Source organism: Pseudophryne corroboree, chromosome 5 (assembly GCF_028390025.1).
Source record: "Pseudophryne corroboree isolate aPseCor3 chromosome 5, aPseCor3.hap2, whole genome shotgun sequence".
Lineage (NCBI taxonomy): Eukaryota > Metazoa > Chordata > Amphibia > Anura > Myobatrachidae > Pseudophryne > Pseudophryne corroboree.
Window position 1 is genome coordinate 814,977,258 of NC_086448.1, and position 13,779 is coordinate 814,991,036.

Genomic DNA, 13,779 nt, shown 5'->3' on the forward strand with positions numbered 1-13,779 from the left:
ACAGTGTCCAGCAGGTCCGTCATTATATAATATATACCTGTCCGGCTGCAGTAGTGATATATATATATTTTATATCTCATTATCATCCAGTCTATATTAGCAGCAGATGCAGTATGGTAGTCCACGGCTGTAGCTACCTCTGTGTCGGCAGTCGCTCGTCCATCCATAATTGTATACCACCTACCCGTGGTGTTTTTTTTCTTTTCTATCTTCTTGATACTAGTAGCTTACTTTAGGAGTCTGCAGTGCTGAGCTGACAGTGTCCAGCAGGTCCGTCATTATATAATATATACCTGTCCGGCTGCAGTAGTGATATATATATATTTTATATCTCATTATCATCCAGTCTATATTAGCAGCAGATGCAGTACGGTAGTCCACGGCTGTAGCTACCTCTGTGTCGGCAGTCGCTCGTCCATCCATAATTGTATACCACCTACCCGTGGTGTTTTTTTTTTTTTCTATCTTCTTGATACTAGTAGCTTACTTTAGGAGTCTGCAGTGCTGAGCTGACAGTGTCCAGCAGGTCCGTCATTATATAATATATACCTGTCCGGCTGCAGTAGTGATATATATATATTTTTTATATCATTATCATCCAGTCTATATTAGCAGCAGACGCAGTACGGTAGTCCACGGCTGAAGCTACCTCTGTGTCGGCAGTCGCTCGTCCATCCATAATTGTATACCACCTACCCGTGGTGTTTTTTTTTTTTTCTATCTTCTTGATACTAGTAGCTTACTTTAGGAGTCTGCAGTGCTGAGCTGACAGTGTCCAGCAGGTCCGTCATTATATAATATATACCTGTCCGGCTGAAGTAGTGATATATATATATATTTTATATCTCATTATCATCCAGTCTATATTAGCAGCAGACGCAGTACGGTAGTCCACGGCTGTAGCTACCTCTGTGTCGGCAGTCGCTCGTCCATCCATAATTGTATACCACCTACCTGTGGTGTTTTTTTTTTTTCTATCTTCTTGATACTAGTAGCTTACTTTAGGAGTCTGCAGTGCTGACAGTGTCCAGCAGGTCCGTCATTATATAATATATACCTGTCCGGCTGCAGTAGTGATATATATATATTTTTTATATCATTATCATCCAGTCTATATTAGCAGCAGACGCAGTACGGTAGTCCACGGCTGTAGCTACCTCTGTGTCGGCAGTCGCTCGTCCATCCATAAGTATACGAGTATCCATCCATCTCCATTGTTTACCTGAGGTGCCTTTTAGTTGTGCCTATTAAAATATGGAGAACAAAAATTTTGAGGTTCCAAAAATAGGGAAAGATCAAGATCGACTTCCACCTCGTGCTGAAGCTGCTGCCACTAGTCATGGCCGAGACGATGAAATGCCAGCAACGTCGTCTGCCAAGGCCGATGCCCAATGTCATAGTACAGAGCATGTAAAATCCAAAACACCAAATATCAGTAAAAAAAGGACTCAAAAATCTAAAATAAAATTGTCAGAGGAGAAGCGTAAACTTGCCAATATGCCATTTACCACACGGAGTGGCAAGGAACGGCTGAGGCCCTGGCCTATGTTCATGGCTAGTGGTTCAGCTTCACATGAGGATAGAAGCACTCAGCCTCTCGCTAGAAAAATGAAAAGACTCAAGCTGGCAAAAGCACAGCAAAGAACTGTGCGTTCTTCGAAATCACAAATCCACAAGGAGAGTCCAATTGTGTCGTTTGCGATGCCTGACCTTCCCAACACTGGACGTGAAGAGCATGCGCCTTCCACCATTTGCACGCCCCCTGCAAGTGCTGGAAGGAGCACCCGCAGTCCAGTTCCTGATAGTCAGATTGAAGATGTCAGTGTTGAAGTACACCAGGATGAGGAGGATATGGGTGTTGCTGGCGCTGGGGAGGAAATTGACCAGGAGGATTCTGATGGTGAGGTGGTTTGTTTAAGTCAGGCACCCGGGGAGACACCTGTTGTCCGTGGGAGGAATAGGGCCATTGACATGCCTGGTGAAAATACCAAAAAAATCAGCTCTTCGGTGTGGAAGTATTTCAACAGAAATGCGGACAACATTTGTCAAGCCGTGTGTTGCCTTTGTCAAGCTGTAATAAGTAGGGGTAAGGACGTTAACCACCTCGGAACATCCTCCCTTATACGTCACCTGCAGCGCATTCATCATAAGTCAGTGACAAGTTCAAAAACTTTGGGCGACAGCGGAAGCAGTCCACTGACCAGTAAATCCCTTCCTCTTGTAACCAAGCTCACGCAAACCACCCCACCAACTCCCTCAGTGTCAATTTCCTCCTTCCCCAGGAATGCCAATAGTCCTGCAGGCCATGTCACTGGCAATTCTAACGAGTCCTCTCCTGCCTGGGATTCCTCCGATGCATCCTTGCGTGTAACGCCTACTGCTGCTGGCGCTGCTGTTGTTGCTGCTGGGAGTCGATGGTCATCCCAGAGGGGAAATCGTACTCGTAAGACCACTTTTACTACTTCCACCAAGCAATTGACTGTCCAACAGTCCTTTGCGAGGAAGATGAAATATCACAGCAGTCATCCTGCTGCAAAGCGGATAACTGAGGCCTTGGCATCCTGGGCGGTGAGAAACGTGGTTCCGGTATCCATCATTACTGCAGAGACAACTAGAGACTTGTTGGAGGTACTGTGTCCCCGGTACCAAATACCATCTAGGTTCCATTTCTCTAGGCAGGCGATACCGAAAATGTACACAGACCTCAGAAAAAGAGTCACCAGTGTCCTAAAAAATGCAGTTGTACCCAATGTCCACTTAACCACGGACATGTGGACAAGTGGAGCAGGGCAGGCTCAGGACTATATGACTGTGACAGCCCACTGGGTAGATGTATGGACTCCCGCCGCAAGAACAGCAGCGGCGGCACCAGTAGCAGCATCTCGCAAACGCCAACTCTTTCCTAGGCAGGCTACGCTTTGTATCACCGCTTTCCAGTATACGCACACAGCTAAAAACCTCTTACGGCAACTGAGGAAGATCATCGCAGAATGGCTTACCCCAATTGGACTCTCCTGTGGATTTGTGGCATCGGACAACGCCAGCAATATTGTGTGTGCATTAAATCTGGGCAAATTCCAGCACGTCCCATGTTTTGCACATACCTTGAATTTGGTGGTGCAAAATTATTTAAAAAACGAGAGGGGCGTGCAAGAGATGCTGTCGGTGGCCAGAAGAATTGCGGGACACTTTCGGCGTACAGGCACCACGTACAGAAGACTGGAGCACCACCAAAAACGCCTGAACCTGCCCTGCCATCATCTGAAGCAAGAAGTGGTAACGAGGTGGAATTCAACCCTCTATATGCTTCAGAGGTTGGAGGAGCAGCAAAAGGCCATTCAAGCCTATACAACTGAGCACGATATAGGAGGTGGAATGCACCTGTCTCAAGCGCAGTGGAGAATGATTTCAACGTTGTGCAAGGTTCTGCAACCTTTTGAACTTGCCACACGTGAAGTCAGTTCAGACACTGCCAGCCTGAGTCAGGTCATTCCCCTCATCAGGCTTTTGCAGAAGAAGCTGGAGACATTGAAGGAGGAGCTAACACAGAGCGATTCCGCTAGGCATGTGGGACTTGTGGATGGAGCCCTTAATTCGCTTAACAAGGATTCACGGGTGGTCAATCTGTTGAAATCAGAGCACTACATTTTGGCCACCGTGCTCGATCCTAGATTTAAAACCTACCTTGGATCTCTCTTTCCGGCAGACACAAGTCTGCTGGGGTTCAAAGAACTGCTGGTGACAAAATTGTCAAGTCAAGCGGAACGCGACCTGTCAACATCTCCTCCTTCACATTCTCCCGCTACTGGGGGTGCGAGGAAAAGGCTCAGAATTCCGAGCCCACCCGCTGGCGGTGATGCAGGGCAGTCTGGAGCTACTGCTGATGCTGACATCTGGTCCGGACTGAAGGACCTGACAACGATGACTGCATATGATTCTCTCCCCATTGAAAGAATGGTGGAGGATTATATGAGTGACCGCATCCAAGTAGGCACGTCAGACAGTCCGTACTTATACTGGCAGGAAAAAGAGGCAATTTGGAGGCCCTTGCACAAACTGGCTTTATTCTACCTAAGTTGCCCTCCCACAAGTGTGTACTCCGAAAGAGTGTTTAGTGCCGCCGCTCACCTTGTCAGCAATCGGCGTACGAGGTTACATCCAGAAAATGTGGAGAAGATGATGTTCATTAAAATGAATTATAATCAATTCCTCCGTGGAGACATTGACCAGCAGCAATTGCCTCCACAAAGTACACAGGGAGCTGAGATGGTGGATTCCAGTGGGGACGAATTGATAATCTGTGAGGAGGGGGATGTACACGGTGATATATCGGAGGATGATGATGAGGTGGACATCTTGCCTCTGTAGAGCCAGTTTGTGCAAGGAGAGATTAATTGTTTCTTTTTTGGTGGGGGTCCAAACCAACCCGTCATTTCAGTCCCAGTCGTGTGGCAGACCCTGTCACTGAAATGATGGGTTGGTTAAAGTGTGCATGTCCTGTTTATACAACATAAGGGTGGGTGGGAGGGCCCAAGGACAATTCCATCTTGCACCTCTTTTTTCTTTCATTTTTCTTTGCGTCATGTGCTGTTTGGGGGGTGTTTTTTGGAAGGGCCATCCTTCATGACACTGCAGTGCCACTCCTAGATGGGCCAGGTGTTTGTGTCGGCCACTAGGGTCGCTTAGCTTACTCACACAGCTACCTCATTGCGCCTCTTCTTTTCTTTGCGTCATGTGCTGTTTGGGGAGTGTTTTTTGGAAGGGCCATCCTGCGTGACACTGCAGTGCCACTCCTAGATGGGCCAGGTGTTTGTGTCGGCCACTAGGGTCGCTTAGCTTACTCACACAGCTACCTCATTGCGCCTCTTTTTTTCTTTGCGTCATGTGCTGTTTGGGGGGTGTTTTTTGGAAGGGCCATCCTGCGTGACACTGCAGTGCCACTCCTAGATGGGCCAGGTGTTTGTGTCGGCCACTAGGGTCGCTTATCTTAGTCACACAGCTACCTCATTGCGCCTCTTTTTTTTCTTCTTTGCGTCATGTGCTGCTGTTTGGGGAGTGTTTTTTGGAAGGGCCATCCTGCGTGACACTGCAGTGCCACTCCTAGATGGGCCAGGTGTTTGTGTCGGCCACTAGGGTCGCTTAGCTTACTCACGCAGCTACCTCATTGCGCCTCTTTTTTTCTTTGCGTCAAGTGCTGTTTGGGGAGTGTTTTTTGGAAGGGCCATCCTGCGTGACACTGTAGTGCCACTCCTAGATGGGCCAGGTGTTTGTGTCGGCCACTAGGGTCGCTTAGCTTACTCACACAGCTACCTCATTGCGCCTCTTTTTTTCTTTGCGTCATGTGCTGTTTGGGGAGTGTTTTTTGGAAGGGCCATCCTGCGTGACACTGCAGTGCCACTCCTAGATGGGCCAGGTGTTTGTGTCGGCCACTAGGGTCGCTTAGCTTACTCACACAGCTACCTCATTGCGCTTCTTTTTTTCTTTGCGTCATGTGCTGTTTGGGGAGTGTTTTTTGGAAGGGCCATCCTGCGTGACACTGCAGTGCCACTCCTAGATGGGCCAGGTGTTTGTGTCGGCCACTAGGGTCGCTTAGCTTACTCACACAGCTACCCCATTGCGCCTCTTTTTTTTCTTCTTTGCGTCATGTGCTGTTTGGGGAGTGTTTTTTGGAAGGGCCATCCTGCGTGACACTGCAGTGCCACTCCTAGATGCTCGTATGGTACAGCTCCGCCAGCACGAGGGACAGATGCAGGCTCCAAAAGGTGGTCAGAACTACAGAGAAGATCATCGGGGCCGACCTTCCCTCAGTCCAGGACCTGTACTTGTCCAGAGCTAAAAAGCGGGCAATGAAGATAGCAAAAGACCAGCTACACCCCGGCCACAGCATGTTTAACTTGCTTCCTTCAGGCAGGCGTTACAGGGCCGTCCCCGCCAGGTCCACCAGAAGCCTCAAAAGTTTCTTTCCCCAAGCGGTCCGCCTGCTGAACTCCTGAACATTGACTGACTAGACGTACATGTAACTCACTTGTGTTCCTACCGTATACCTATCTGTGTGACTTTGCTTACCCCCCCACCTGCTTATCTGTTACCTACTTGGCTGTTGTAAAGCAAACCGAAGACAAATTCCTAGTATACGCAAGTATACCTGGCCAGTAAACCTGATTCTAATTCTGATTAGCTGAGCGATGAGGATGGGTGGGAGTGTAAAGGGAGATAAGGTCAGAGATGTTAGAGGGAGAAGAGTGGGTGAGGGCTTTGTAGGTGAGTGTGAGAAGCTTGAATTGGATTCTGAATGGGAAGGGTAGCCAGTGAATGTCCTGCAAGAGAGGGGATGTGGATGTAGTACCTATAACCAATCAATTAAAATAGTAAAATTAGGCAGGCGGGGGCGGCCATTACTGTTATGCATAGTGGCTCCCTCACCCCTAAATTCGCCCCTGATAGGAGGTAGTGGTACTGTCATCTTTCCAATCCCTGAGTAGTCATAATACCATTCAAGTCACCATCAGGTACCCCTCCAGACCAGTGGAAAACAGAAGATGAAAAACTCAGCTGGCAAACTCTTCAAGAGGAAGACGCGTAAAATCAACTATTGAAAGTCCTTGTACTTACTGGGAAGCTCCTAACCAACTCCTAACACACTGTTCCAAAACCAGAGTTAGTCAAACTGTACAGACAAAGGGATAGTTTAAAAATAGAAGATGGAGTACCGATCTGCAATTCCATATACCTGAATACCCATCAGACATGTAAACAGAAAATTGCCAGAACACCTTTTCCACACTCCTAGAGGCATATCACAATCATTCTGGTCATTTCAGGTGTTACAAAACCAAGAGAATGATCTGAAGAAGGTTCTACTGGATCAATTTACGGTCAGACATAGAGATACAGTGCCGATAATGTAGAACTTGTAACCTCAGGAAACATTTTGGGTGAGAACATTGGGCACCAACTCAACCCATCATAGGAACACATTAACCACCAATTAGCAAGTCCGGGTACCAGTATATTTTAACCATTATTGATGATTTTTTCCAAATTCACTGTGGTAGTACTGGTAAAAGATCTTTCAGCCGAGACAACCATCCAAATCTTCTGAAGATCTTTTGTACAACCATTCAGGTACCCTGAAACTGTTTTGACTGACCGTGGGACTGCTGTTAAGTTCCAACTTTTCTCAAAACTCTGTACGATATGTGGCTACAAAAAACTAAGAAAAAATACTTACCATACCCAAGGAAACAGACGGTGTGAAAAAATGAACAATACACTCATTGAGAGCACTGCTGTCATCTGAATGAGGAGAGTGGCCTTCCCTGCTGTCCACACTTACCTTTCTGTACCATAATTTCAAACAGTTTCCAGCTGGCTTTGGGCCCAGAACCTCTATAAACAGAAAAAGTCTGAAGCCAGATGTCAACAGGAGTATAATTATAATGTCCATGCCAAAGCAGTGCCCTTGAATGTAGGGGACCGAAAAAATATTGCAGAACAGATAAGTTGGATCCGAAGTGAGAAGATGTCCCTTAACAAGTGGTGAACTTACCTCAATCTACGAAATTGTACAAAAAGATGGCACGCATTGGAAAATTGTACACAGGAATCAGAATGTGCAGTTCTCAGGCACTGGAGGAAGAATTCTCTGCAGAACCATTAATTAAAAAAGTAGAAAGAATCAAAAAAGATGTCTACTGTCAGCAACAATGGACTTCCTTCTATGGTCTAGTTGGACATTCCATAGCACCCCCTTGTTTCAGGAAGATACTCCAGATATTCCTTTTAAAAAGTTGGAGCACAGCACTAAGAGTCTAACTCCAATATGATATAGGCAAATAATGAAACTTTTTAAACATATTACAATACATAAAGCGTCCGCCAGAATGGTGGAAGTTAACGTTAGTTAAAGGCATGTAGAATGTTTGAGAATAAGTGAATATGTTAAATATCTTACTTAACATTATAAATAGGAATGTCACTTTGAATGTGGGGACACATGTGGTTTTACCAGGGGAGAATGTAATGCCCAGTAACGCGTGTAATTAAGGGCACAATACCCATTGTGTTCTGTAATTGCCAGTACACGGGGACACCATTGCAAGTACATGGGGATACTGTATTTAACCTTCACGCTGCCAGGACATTGAACTGGCAGTTGAGGTTATTTAGAGTAGAGACTTATCCATTAAAAGACGTTGGCAAGGAAACAAGGAGAAGCTGCCGTGTACCTGAGCTGGATGCCAGCCCAAAAAACACTAAAAAGACTGACTTCCAAAACTCTCACCTACAGTATAGAGTGACAGGAGTCCATCTTCCTAGCCAGCAATCATCACCCTAATACTGTATTATGGGGGTCATTCCGAGTTGATCGCTAGCTGCCGTTGTTCGCAGCACAGTGATCAGGCTTTAAATCGGCATTTCTGCACATGCATATGCACCGCAATACGCACGCGTGACGTACGGGTACAAAGTCCTTTGTGGTTTTGCACAGGTTCTAGCAAAACTTTCAGTCGCACGGCACAACGCAGGAAGATTGACTTGAAGTGGGCATTTCTGGGTGTCAACCAACCGTTTTCAGGGAGTGCATAGAAAAACGCAGGCGTGTCGGGGAAAACACAGGCGTGGCTGGGCGAACGCTGGGCGGGTGTGCTACATCAAAAGCCGTCCCACCATCGTTAGAATCAACGCACACAAAGAGTAACTACAGGGCTGGTCTTGTTTTGCACAAAACGATTTTGCAGGCGCTCTGCTGCACAAGCGTTCGCACTTCTGCAAAGCGAAAATACACTCCCCAGTGGCTGGCGGCAATGCGTTTCCACGGCTGTTAAAAACTGCTAGCGAGCAAACTCCTCGGAATGACCCCCTTTACCACTTAGCCCTGCTGGCAACACTGTGAAAGTTGAGAGCTGCAATAGACTTACCTTTTCCCGACTACCGGAAACGTCTCTGTGGAATCCTATCAGAGGTTTGAATTACATCACAAAACAAACTAGTATTTAGAACTACTTTATCAATAATTGACCCGCTAGCCACATTGCGGATCGTACTGTTAGGACTATACCCAATTATACTTATACTAGTGCTAACCCTAATCACATCCCTTGGCAAACCAAAGTGGTTTACTGTAAACGGACTGTGTCACTTCATCAAACTGCCCTGGGTGAATCACTTGTGCACCAACGAGGACTGTTCTATGCGGGACATTTAATGCTCATTGTATTGTTTTCTTCTAGATGTACAGTATTTACTGTGTCACCTTTTTTGGGAATTTAATAAGTGTAATTGTTGTTATGGTAATAGAAAGTAAACTGGCTAATGTCTCAGGACAGTTTGATGTATGTTCCCTGTTAATATTGCTAATGTTATGTAATGAAAATGTATCCTTTGCAATTGTAAACAACTGCTCAATCTGAGTGAAACGGTTTGGGAGTTAAATCGTAACAGAGTAAGTTGTATTGAACGTTCTTTTATTAACAATTCTATAAGCCTTTATTAAATGTGACCAATTTCCTTACAAATAAAATTATTCTTTACACAAACACCAAGAGATGGACGCAGATCGCTGCTACTGCAGCAAGATCTGTTTCCATCTCCGCACATGCTGGGGGCCGCCCAGCACAGGGCAAGGTCACCCAGCATGTGAGGCACCACCTCGCATTGCATCCACAATTTAATTGCAGATGCATCGATTTGTGGTTGACACCTGCCTGCGTAGCCATCCATTTTTGGGGGGAGTGGCTGCATGTGACGTCACGCAGCGGCCCCAAAAATGCTGCCGCCATGCCCCCATTTGGCCCCCCTGTGCCCCCACAATGTCGTGTCACACCCCCCTCCCCCCATGGCCGCTGCTGTCAATCACCTTGCGACTGCATAATAATTTCCGGTTCATTACAAATGAATAATAGAGAAGTGGAGTTTATAAAGTAGCTTGTGAACACAAAGGTATGTTTTTCCGAATCAGAGGGTAAATCCTATAAACTGGCTGAGATGAAAACACAGACTTAACTCAGATTTTGCTACAACTACTACAGATGGAGCCTCCGTTATCTTTGTTGTTTCTCCACCTAAACGGAGGTTTAGTCGCACCTAGGCGATAGCTTAGGTTGCTGAGTTTATGCACAGACAGGCGCGTTGAGGCATGACTACATACTCAGCATGCAATACACATCTCCACCACTGGGTGACTAATGCTACACTAATCCAGTACTTTAAAGCGAATAGCAGCGGATTGATCTACAACTCTGGCAAATTTTCAGTGAGGAATGTACGTACTGCATGCTGTACACACAGACCAATGGTCAGACAGAGAGAGTAAAGAAATAAAATGTTTATAGAGATGCAAACGAATGTGTTAAAACACTTGTCGTTTGCCGTGTTAGGGTATACAGACTCAGATGCAACAAATGTGTTAATAAAGCAATACTGTAGTTTATACAGATGCAAATAATGATATACTGTAGAACGTGTCACAAACTATGGACCATTAAGATAGGGATACAGTAAGCTGTATTGTACAATATGAGCGTCCAAGTCCCCTAAACAAAAACCAATGGGAAGGGATAACTGCTTACAGTACACATGAGCTTGTGCATCTATCATGAGCCATCATGTCTGAGGGGTGAGGTGTTCCACTTCCCATGCTAAGAGTCCTGGGTTTGATTCCCAAACTGTGAATACATGTTTATTATTTTCTGAAACTTTATTTTTTATTTTTTGTAATCTATAGTAATATAACTCACATTCAGTAGAAGTGTGCCAACAGATTTTTCATAAATCAAGACAAAGCTGCAGGAGCGTCACATTCTGCTATTTAAAATACACAGGAGGCTATGGGGATAAGCGAGCTCCATGCGCCGTACGGTACACATATAGTACAGTAGCAGGCCAGACTCAATAACAGAGCGGGTTCACAAAATGGCTGCCGTTCATGACCCAGCACCTCACAGAAGCCCACAGCAACTGTATGGAGCGAGCGACGGTATCGATTTTGCAAGAATCAGGGCAATGCTGAAGGAGCATCTCTATACACTGGTTAAAATATACTGTATACACAGTGGCAATGAAGTCCATAGAATGAGCAATTAATAAAAATAATGTTTTTTCTGACACTATTATTTATTTATTTTTTGTCCATCTATTGTAATAGTACCTTTGCATTTAATAGAAACATGCACACAGAATTTACATAAATCAGGGCAAAGCTTCATAAGTGTCTAATTCCGCTGTCTAAAATACACCCGTAGATATATCAATAAATATAAAAATACAGTAGTGTATGCAGACGCAACTACAGTTATACCTCTTTTCTACTTGTAGCACGGGTCGCAGCCGGGAGCCTGACATGGCTGCGACCCGTGCTTCAGCCCCCTTCTACACTAGCTCAATGGGTTTGTGACGACATGTGATGACACAGCTGGCACGTCGTGTCGCTCAGTTGTAAAAGACACGTGGTTACTTTCCTAGCCCTGGTCCTACACATGGACTTCACCAATTATTAGTTATATGTTAGGCAATATTGTATTATATTGTATGATGTTATTGTTACAAGGGTACAGTTATGTTTTCAATGTATATATATGAATGTAATGGTTATTGTGTTATAGTTTGTAAAATAATGTTTTCCCAATATGACTGATCAGATAACCTGTGTGTTTGCTGTTGTGTAGATACAGCCAGTCTCAGATGTCAGGCCATACACCCCCCTCATTCTTCCCCACACAATGGATTCCAGGCCACACAATCAGATTAAGTAAGGTTACTTTAGATAACATCTATTGTGGCCTAGGGGACATGCCTGGGCATGTGAAACTGTTCTGGGGGTGTCGCCTTATTGTAGAAAAGACAAAGGTTTGATAATAGCAAACAGGGGACGTGAGAGAGATCTGGAAGAGAAGGAGAGAGAGTAGCAGAAGACTGACTAAGAAGTAATGTTTTGTCAGGAGTTCCAGGAGGGATTGTCGTGTAGAATTGGATCACAGAAGTGTGCTGAGCTGTTTATAACCCATTCTGTTCAATAAACCACTGTTGGTTTTTCATCTACCACCGTGACTGAGTGATTTTGAACCCAATATCCTCACATTTGGCGGCAGCAGTGGGATCACTCAAGACACCAGCAGAAAGGAATAAACCACAGCAGGCAATGGATTCTGCCCCGCTATGCTACCGTTACAGCAAGAAGGATCAACTACAGGACCTCTGTCGAGCAAGACGGATTGAGTTTAATACAGTGGATACCAAGGAATCCCTAATTGGAAAACTGGCTCAATGGGACGTTGAGCACCCTTGTGATAAGGAGGAAGAGGAGGATATGGTCGAGGCCTCAGCGGAGGAGACCAGTAATGGAACCAGGGCAGTGGAGCTTGTGGTTGGAAGTTTGTCAGCATATCGGCAGGCTGAGAAGCCGGATCTTTTATTTATAGTTTCCAAAATGCAGTACATTTGGGAGTACTGGAATGAAGCTCAGTGGGAAATCAGCAGGTGGAGAGTATCCAGCATACAGGACAAGTTGTGTCATCTTGGGAATGCGTTCATGCACTGCAGAAGTGAAGCAGCCACATGGAATCTGCTGGGGGAGCCAGAGTTTGAGGAATTCAGGGAGGAAGTGATCGCCACAGTGGCCCAAATGACACAAAGTATACAATATAAAGAGACGGAAGGGCAAGTGCAGAGTAAATTGTCTTCCCGGACAGATCCAGAGGAAGTGGCATTGGATCGGGGGCCCCTAGATACCCCAGCATGGCGAGACCAGGGTTACAGGGTGGATGCGGAAAGGCACCACCTGCAACAGCTTCTCCCATACCCAAGGGAAGAAGTTGCCCAGTGGTCTATACGGAAGGAAGCACACGAAGTGAAGACAGCAGTGAGCACAATCCAGGCACCCGAGGAGGAACTGCACTACAACTTCCCTTTTGCTGAGATGAAAGATGAGGACTTGGTGAGAGAGTGTCAAGAACTGTCTGCCCAGTATGTTACACAGGAACAGAACGACCTTGACCAGGTGGATGCAAGGAAGCACTGTCTGCAACCCATTCTCTTCTCTCTGGGGGAATGTCGCAGTGAAACACTCAGTGACCGGCCTAAGCTGTGTTACAACTGGCCATTTCCAGGCGTGGAGGATATAGAACAGAGCCTCCAAGGGAATCCTTCAGGTGAGCACCAACCAGTCCTGGCTATTGAGCCATTTACAGTGCTGTGTTTGGGGGAGGCTACTGAAAATGAGAAGGAAGTGGGGTCTGTCATCCAAACACCCCAGGAGAAGATGCACTATGCCTTCCCATTTGCAGAGGTGGAAGAGGAGATCTCTGTGAGGGCAACAGTAGGTGGTAATGTCCCAACTATAAGCATGGCTAGTGCAGACAATGTCTCACTTCAGGCTGATCAGCATATTCGGCTGAGGGAGGCCTATTGTGAAGCTATGTTCATGGCTGCCCCAGTTATTTTATCAGAAAAGGATGTTCAGGAAGGGTCCAGTGTATCCCCAGCTACTGTATCTCTTCCAGAAGATTCTGGAGGTCTGTTCCCATTCAGTAAACTTGATGGTAAGGAACTGCAGTCTGAATGCCAGAATCTTCCCTGTGACTCAGAGAAAATCCAGGTATCAGACATGGTGGAAATAGCATCAGCTCAGGAAATGGAAGGGAACATGTTGCTCTACTCTAGGGCACCTGAATGTGTTTTGGACTGGCAGTGTGTGCAAGGTGAAATTACTGACTCTAACCAGATCAATGATGTTCAGCCAGGACATGTAACAGTGACTGCAGTGAATGGAGAAGGTAATGC